The sequence below is a fragment of the Thunnus maccoyii genome, chromosome 10, assembly GCF_910596095.1.
Source record: "Thunnus maccoyii chromosome 10, fThuMac1.1, whole genome shotgun sequence".
In the NCBI taxonomy this organism is placed as follows: domain Eukaryota; kingdom Metazoa; phylum Chordata; class Actinopteri; order Scombriformes; family Scombridae; genus Thunnus; species Thunnus maccoyii.
In genome coordinates, this window is record NC_056542.1 from 12,081,418 (window position 1) to 12,088,025 (window position 6,608).

At 42.0% G+C, this 6,608-nt stretch overlaps 1 long non-coding RNA gene across 1 annotated transcript; it reads left to right on the forward strand.

The window, feature by feature from the left end:
* The first annotated feature begins 1,209 nt into the window (after positions 1-1,209).
* LOC121906233 lies at positions 1,210-4,542 on the forward strand. The gene is made up of 3 exons (XR_006098579.1): positions 1,210-1,290; positions 3,894-4,040; positions 4,408-4,542. It is a non-coding gene; the product is annotated as an uncharacterized LOC121906233 (long non-coding RNA).
* Positions 4,543-6,608: the final 2,066 nt, after the last annotated feature.

The following is a 6,608-nucleotide window of genomic DNA, read 5'->3' on the forward strand; positions in this document are numbered from 1 at the left end:
CACAATATGGAAGTTAGATACTGTCGAAATGCCGTTTCATCTGGACTTCAACACCTCCATGATCCTTTCTGTATATGAGCTGCAAAGTGTCTGAGACTGACCTGCATATTACAATATGTCCAAGCTTTGATTCAATTATCTTCATTATTGATGCTGAATATTTTCTTGATTGTTATATAAAATGTGTGAATCATAATTTCTTCAAGACCAAGGTGACGTTCTTCAAATGGCTTGTTTTGTCTGACCAACAGTCCAAAACCCAAAGATATTTAGTTTATGATCACTTACAACAAAGAACAGCAGCAAATGTTCACTTTTATGAAGCTGGAACTATGGGCGATGTTTGGCATTCGTGTTTGAAAAATCTAAAATAGTTTCTCTCAATAGACTAATTGATTAATCAACAAATTTGTTAAGCTACTTCAAATTTCAATCTGTCAAAGGCAGAGTGGGCCTGACTCTGTGTATTTGCTGGGAATACTCCATACTCGCAGGCCCTCCTGAACTACCCACCATGTGCTGTGCAACTGGTTTGCTTTGTCCAAAAACCAAAAGTGCAAGTCAACTTCTTGAACTTGAACTTGAACATGTATGCAAAGTTGGCATAGTATTTGTTGACAGGTTGGCAGATTTTGATGTAGCTAGCGTTACACACAAAAGCAAATTAGCTAACTTTAATTGTTGATGCAATACAGCTTCACATTCATCAAATCCTAAACATCCAACACTACTCTCATTTGTCTTTTTAGCTGTTTATCAGACTATACAGAGAACAGAATATAATAGGCTCACTGTTGCTTTAACTTTGAATGTGAGGCATGCTAGTTGGCCTCTAGCATGCTAGCAAATTGCTCGTGGCACCACCTCACCACAGTCAGATTATAATCAGTGAAGACACGGATACATGCAAGTCTAAAATTTTGTAAAATGTGTACTAAACATTTCTATGACATAGAGCCGCATTTTGTCTCTGTAGTTTTTTTACAACTGCTTCTAGATGTTAAGAGAAAACCCCCCATCTTGCTAATCACACACCTTTAAGCATTAAAGTCAGTGCTTTCTGTGTATGCTCAGATCTAAAATTCTTCAATTTAAGCATGCTTTTTTAATCTACAAGGCCTCCTACGTGTTTGTGCTCTTTTAAATATACTGTGGAAATTACTGTTTGTAGCCTCAGGATTTGGTTCTCATATTTCACCCTCAGGTCAGAACTGAAATGTGCCAAAAGTGCCTCCATGAGCTCTGCTTCATCCAGGCTAATGGCTCAAAGCAGCAGGATCTGCTCTCCAGGTGAGTTTAACCTGAGTTGAATCATATGGCAAGCTCAACAAAGAGCCGACCTTCCTTTGTTAACTGAAGATTTAAATAGGCTTGTCTCATATGAACCTATTTCATACTGGACTACCGCCAAGTGCAACAAGTACATACAACATTTTAAATTGCTCTCTTTCGTGCAGCTTAAATTGTATTTTTTGTTTTGCATGTTGTTGTACTTTGTTAATTTGCGGTCTATGTTTTTGCCTTGAAAAAGAAATGATTAGTCTCAGTGGGGTTACCTGTTTTAATGACTGTTACATTAATCACATTTCAAATGAAACCTGTCAATAAAATGGTAATGTATCAAATTTCCCCTTAATTAGTCAAAGTTCTATAAGATTGTTGTACATGTACTGTAGGAAATATGTAAGTTATTAAATTTGAAATAAAAAAATATAACACTGCAAAATTGAGGGGGAAATTCAAAAGAATGTGCTATCACAAGCTAATACAGAAGTATGGGCACTTTTCATGCATAAAATTTGTGCAGGGGTGCATGCATACATGCATGCGTGTGTGTGTTTACTGTGTAAGTTCATTCAGTGTGTGTGTGTGTTCCTGTGTGTGCTCTACGTGATGGCATCTTTGTCCCCTCTCTCTCGCCCTCTCCCTCTACTGTCTACTGTATGTGAATGTGTCATAGAGGAGACGTTAGGACCCTGCCTGCTGATTTATTCATGATATGACTTTTAATATCATTTACTGGGACATGGGAGTCTGCATCACAAATAGGCCTGCAGGCACCTTTGTGTGCCGGCGTGCATGTGTGTGACAGAGAAAGAAAGAGGCAGAATACTCTTAAATATGCACATTTGTGTACGTGTGGGTGTATTGGTGGGCATGTGCAGGTGTACATGTGTGTATTGGCACATGCACGTGCAATTTAATTTGTGTGCGAGGACATACAGGATTTATTGTTCGCCAGGGATGAAATCGTGACAAATTGTGTTTGTGACAAAATATGTTTGGGCCAGTGAAGAGGTGGACCTCATGATGATTGCCTATAATAGTGTTGTGATTGAGTTATCGGACAACAGTAGGAAGTCATTGTGTAATGGGCAATAGCTAGCGATGGGGGCCGATACCAATCTGTTTAGCAGCATAGAGTGTGGAGAGGAATGTAGGAGGAGGTGTCTAGTTTCTATGGTGGGTGACTGTTTTGTCAGCCATCGTGCATGTTTTCTTGTCTGTGTGTATGTGTTTTCATTTGATTTATTGCTATGTATTTGTCAGTACATGTTTGACAGTAACAGTAGCAAAGCCACCGAACGCTGTCAAGACCCACGTAAACCTGCAGCCAATGTAAAGTTAGTTTTACCTACTGTATGTTTAAATCCAGTTTCCACCATGTTCACATTCTTACAAGATTGATGGATAACATTTAAGAACCACAACAACACACTCAACATATATTTTTTGACAATTAGCTCCATATCTTTGCAGAGGTTTTTTTTTTTTTGTCTAACCATACTTATTAGTGACTATAATTAAATGATGAGGAATAGGTGGGTGGATGGAACAGGAGGCAGACAGAGAACGGGGCGGCTGGAAAGCGTGATTTAATTTGGTTATGATCTAATTTGCTTTGATTAAAAATGTATGCAAATCCCTCTTAGCATAAGGGATCAGTGAGAAGAGGCGACACCTCTCTTGCGCTTTCTCTCTCTCTCTCTCTCTCTCCCTCTTTCTCTCTTGCTACCGCTGTAACTCCCTCCTCCTCCTCTTCTCCTTCCAGTCCTCCTCCTCCCTCTGTCTGTGGCCACTAAAGTGAGATGTGTGAATTAGAGAGCTCAATGTGTACATGTGTGCATGTGTTGTTAAAGGTGTATTCTCTTTTTAAAACCATGAGAGGAACCCACTCACATTGGGTGTTATTGCACCTCATATCTATTGGCTGAGTGTCTGCTACAGGCTGGCTCTGGGTGTGAGCTGTTCCTGTGGGTGTGTGCTTGTTTGGCCTGACCCCGTCTGCCAGTGAGCCCTGTGTAGGAGTGACTTTGCCAAGCCGCCCCTGTCTCCCTGAGGTTGATCCTCCCCACAGCCCGACACTGAAGGTCACACTGCTGAACACCAACCCTGCTTTTCATTTTCCTTCATTTCTTGTGGATCTTTCTGTCTTCTCAGTCTCTTATACAAACACATGCATGCATGCGAACTGCCATACCCTCCACCTCTGTCCAGTTTGTCCTCTGTACTCCCGGCCACCAACAACCTTCAGCTGGAGAAACAAGCTTTACACACAGTGTACATGTGCACCTGTGTTGTGAAAGTCTTTGTGTGTGTCTCTGTGTGTGTTTTACAGCTACTCTCCATTGTGTGTGTGTATGTGTTTGTGATTCTATTCCATTGTGTCTATATAAGGAGCAGGCCATCTAGGTAACTGCATCTATTTGCATGGAGGCTCAGAGTATTCATGTCACTCTCAATTTCTCCCCGTCTCTGCACTCTCTCTCAGCCTGTCACCACTGCCTCTCCAAGTTTACTGTAATGAACTCTGGTTTGCCTCTGTGCTCCCGTCCTCTTTTCTCTCTCTCTCCCTCTCTCTCTCTCTCACTCTCTTGCTCGTCTGACTCCAGCCAGCCAGGCAGCAAGCCAGTCAGACGTTTAATCAGACATCCAGCTTTTCCGTCAGGCATCCAGCCATACAGGCAGCCAGCATACCTATCAGTCATCTAACCTGCTCCAGTTTGACTCCAACTTCAGTCAGCCAGCCAGTTAGCCAGGTGAGTCAGTTAGCCAAATATCATGTCAGGAGAATGACTAACTAGTTGGTCAGCAAGTCGTAAAACCGGTGAGTCAGTTAGATAGTCAGTTAAACCGAAAAGACTAGTTGTACATAGTTGGTCCATTCCAGTCTGAAGCCAATTTAGGTTAACAGTTAGATATAATAAAATACAGTGTGGCATTTAAGGACATTCACTGTTTGAATTTTGATCCAGTTTCTGCCTGTTGTTCGCATTAAGATTATTTTAAATGTTTTTATTTCAAGACCAGAATTCGGACATCATGAAATGGTTTTTTAAGTTCAATTTAAAAAAAAAAAAAACTGGCCAGAAGCAAATTGTAAAATAATGCTGTGTCTGCCATTAGGGAGATGGTTTTCAGATCATCGGATTTCCGTGCAGTGTCACCTGAAGTTCACCTGCAGCTTGTGAAGTTCTCCTCTGGCTGCTCTCTGCACAGCTTTACCGTCCAAGTCTCGGTCAGTGCAAATTGTTGATGGGTGGCTGTTCATGCTGGATTTTGGATTTTAAGGGTGTTTTCAGGCCTGCATTGCTTAGTCTGGTTGAATTGGACTCTGGTTCGTTTTTCCCCTTGATATGATTCGTTTGGGCAGATCTGAACACAGCAATTGTACTTGGTTGTCAACCTCAACAACCATATTGGATTTAGAGGAAGTGGTCTCAGTGTGGTCTCAAATGAATTCTGGGTTGGTTGGTCTATGGTGGGAACAGAGGATGAGCGAAAACAACAGTTGCTAGCAGCTGGCCGGATAATGAATCAAGGTCCATCCTGGAGTAGTGACAAAGTATGTTGCCTCCTTGATATTTTGGCACCTTCTTTAGGACCTTCTTTGTGTGGTTACATTATCGCTCATTCATTCATTCTCACTTAGCTTTTTTTCATGTGTGAAAAGAAACTGAACCAAGGGGAAAACACAACAAGTTTGCCAACCCATCCACTGATTCAGACCAGAGCAAACAAACCATAGGTTTGAAAACACCCTAAGTCAACTTATTTTCCAATCTTTACTTACTTTCTTGTTCAATATGAGATCCTTTCTGCCTTTAAAGACCAAAAAAATCTGTATGTTGTTTGGAGGTTGGTTGTACTGTAGTTTGTTGGTTGGAAGTAGGTTGTTAGAAGTGGTGTGTTTAGTCTTTGTGTGAAGTTAAGGTCTGTTCCTGTTCCAGTAATCAGTCAGTCATGTCAGTCAGTTTGTTAAGTCAGTCTGTGAGATAGTAAATCAGGCAGTTTGTTAAGTCAGTCTGTGAGTTAGTAAATCAGGCAGTTTGTTCACTGAGTCAGTCAGTCAGTCAGTCAGTAACTCATCCATTCATCAAGTCAGTCAGCCATCCAGGCTGTGTCTGCTCTCTTACATAAGCAGGGCGACAGATGCTGAATCATCAGCTGCCCGCTGGAATGCTCTCTCTACCCAGAGGGTGCCAGGAGGAAAGACAACACACACATACACACACATGCAAACACACACTCATGAACTCCCTCAAAGACACATACACATACATCCACTAACTGCACGCATTCATGCAAACATTGTGCACACACTGGCATGCATGTACAAACACACATGCAAACGTTGCATGTTACGCACTATTTCACATGAGACTCACTCCTCATGATTGAACTCCAGAGGGCAGATAGTAGAAGAGAGAGAAGAAGAAGAGAAGGAAACACAGGGGTGAGAGAGAGAGCGAGAGGCTGAGAGTGTGAGACAAAAAGAGGGAGAGAGAAAGAGAGAGGGTGGCAGATAGACTGACAGAGAGTTCAAGAGAAAGAGAGAGAGAAGAGAGGAGAGTGAGATCTTCCCTCAGCTGTCTGTGAAGGTTTTGATGTGGTTTAAAAGGTTTTTCATGTTACGCAACTTTGAAGATGAAGCGTTTGATGTTTAGTTTGCTAGTTTGTTAGCTATTGGATTAATCTCTCTACCTTCTACCCCTTTCCCACTGCAATTTATCTGATTAGTGCTAGGAGCTTGCGTCACCCTCCTTTGCCTTTGTCTAGAACTAGAAGGGTGTTTTTCAGAAACTTGGCACCTATCATCTATTTATGGGAGAAGCAATTGAAACTGGAATAACGGTCCTATTTGCCTGCCTGTCTAGCCTTTCAAAAACACGACTGAAATGCTGATGGAACAATGACAACTATTTCTCCCTTTTTTTCCCTCTCATCTACCCATTTCTCTCACTACCTCTTCCAATCTCGCCTCTCCACGTCCCCTCAGCATGGGTGATTCATTTGTCTCCAACACAATATAGCACAACATGGGCTCACCACCGTCCATATTGCCACAATGCTTATTTGTCGAACGCCCAGGATTTCATAAATGTATTTCCACACTCTCTCCTTCGAGCGTTTTCCTTCCCTGCCCTTCGTCTTTTCCCCTTTTTTCACTTATTCCCTTTCCTGTACTGCAGTAACACACACTTTCCCAGTTTCTCCCCCTATCTCCCTCTCTCTCTCTCTCTCTGTTTTTCATCCCTCTCTCTTTCCCTCTCTCTCATCAGACGAATGTAAGAATAGAACAGGGGAAGCCCTCTCACCTCTCCCTG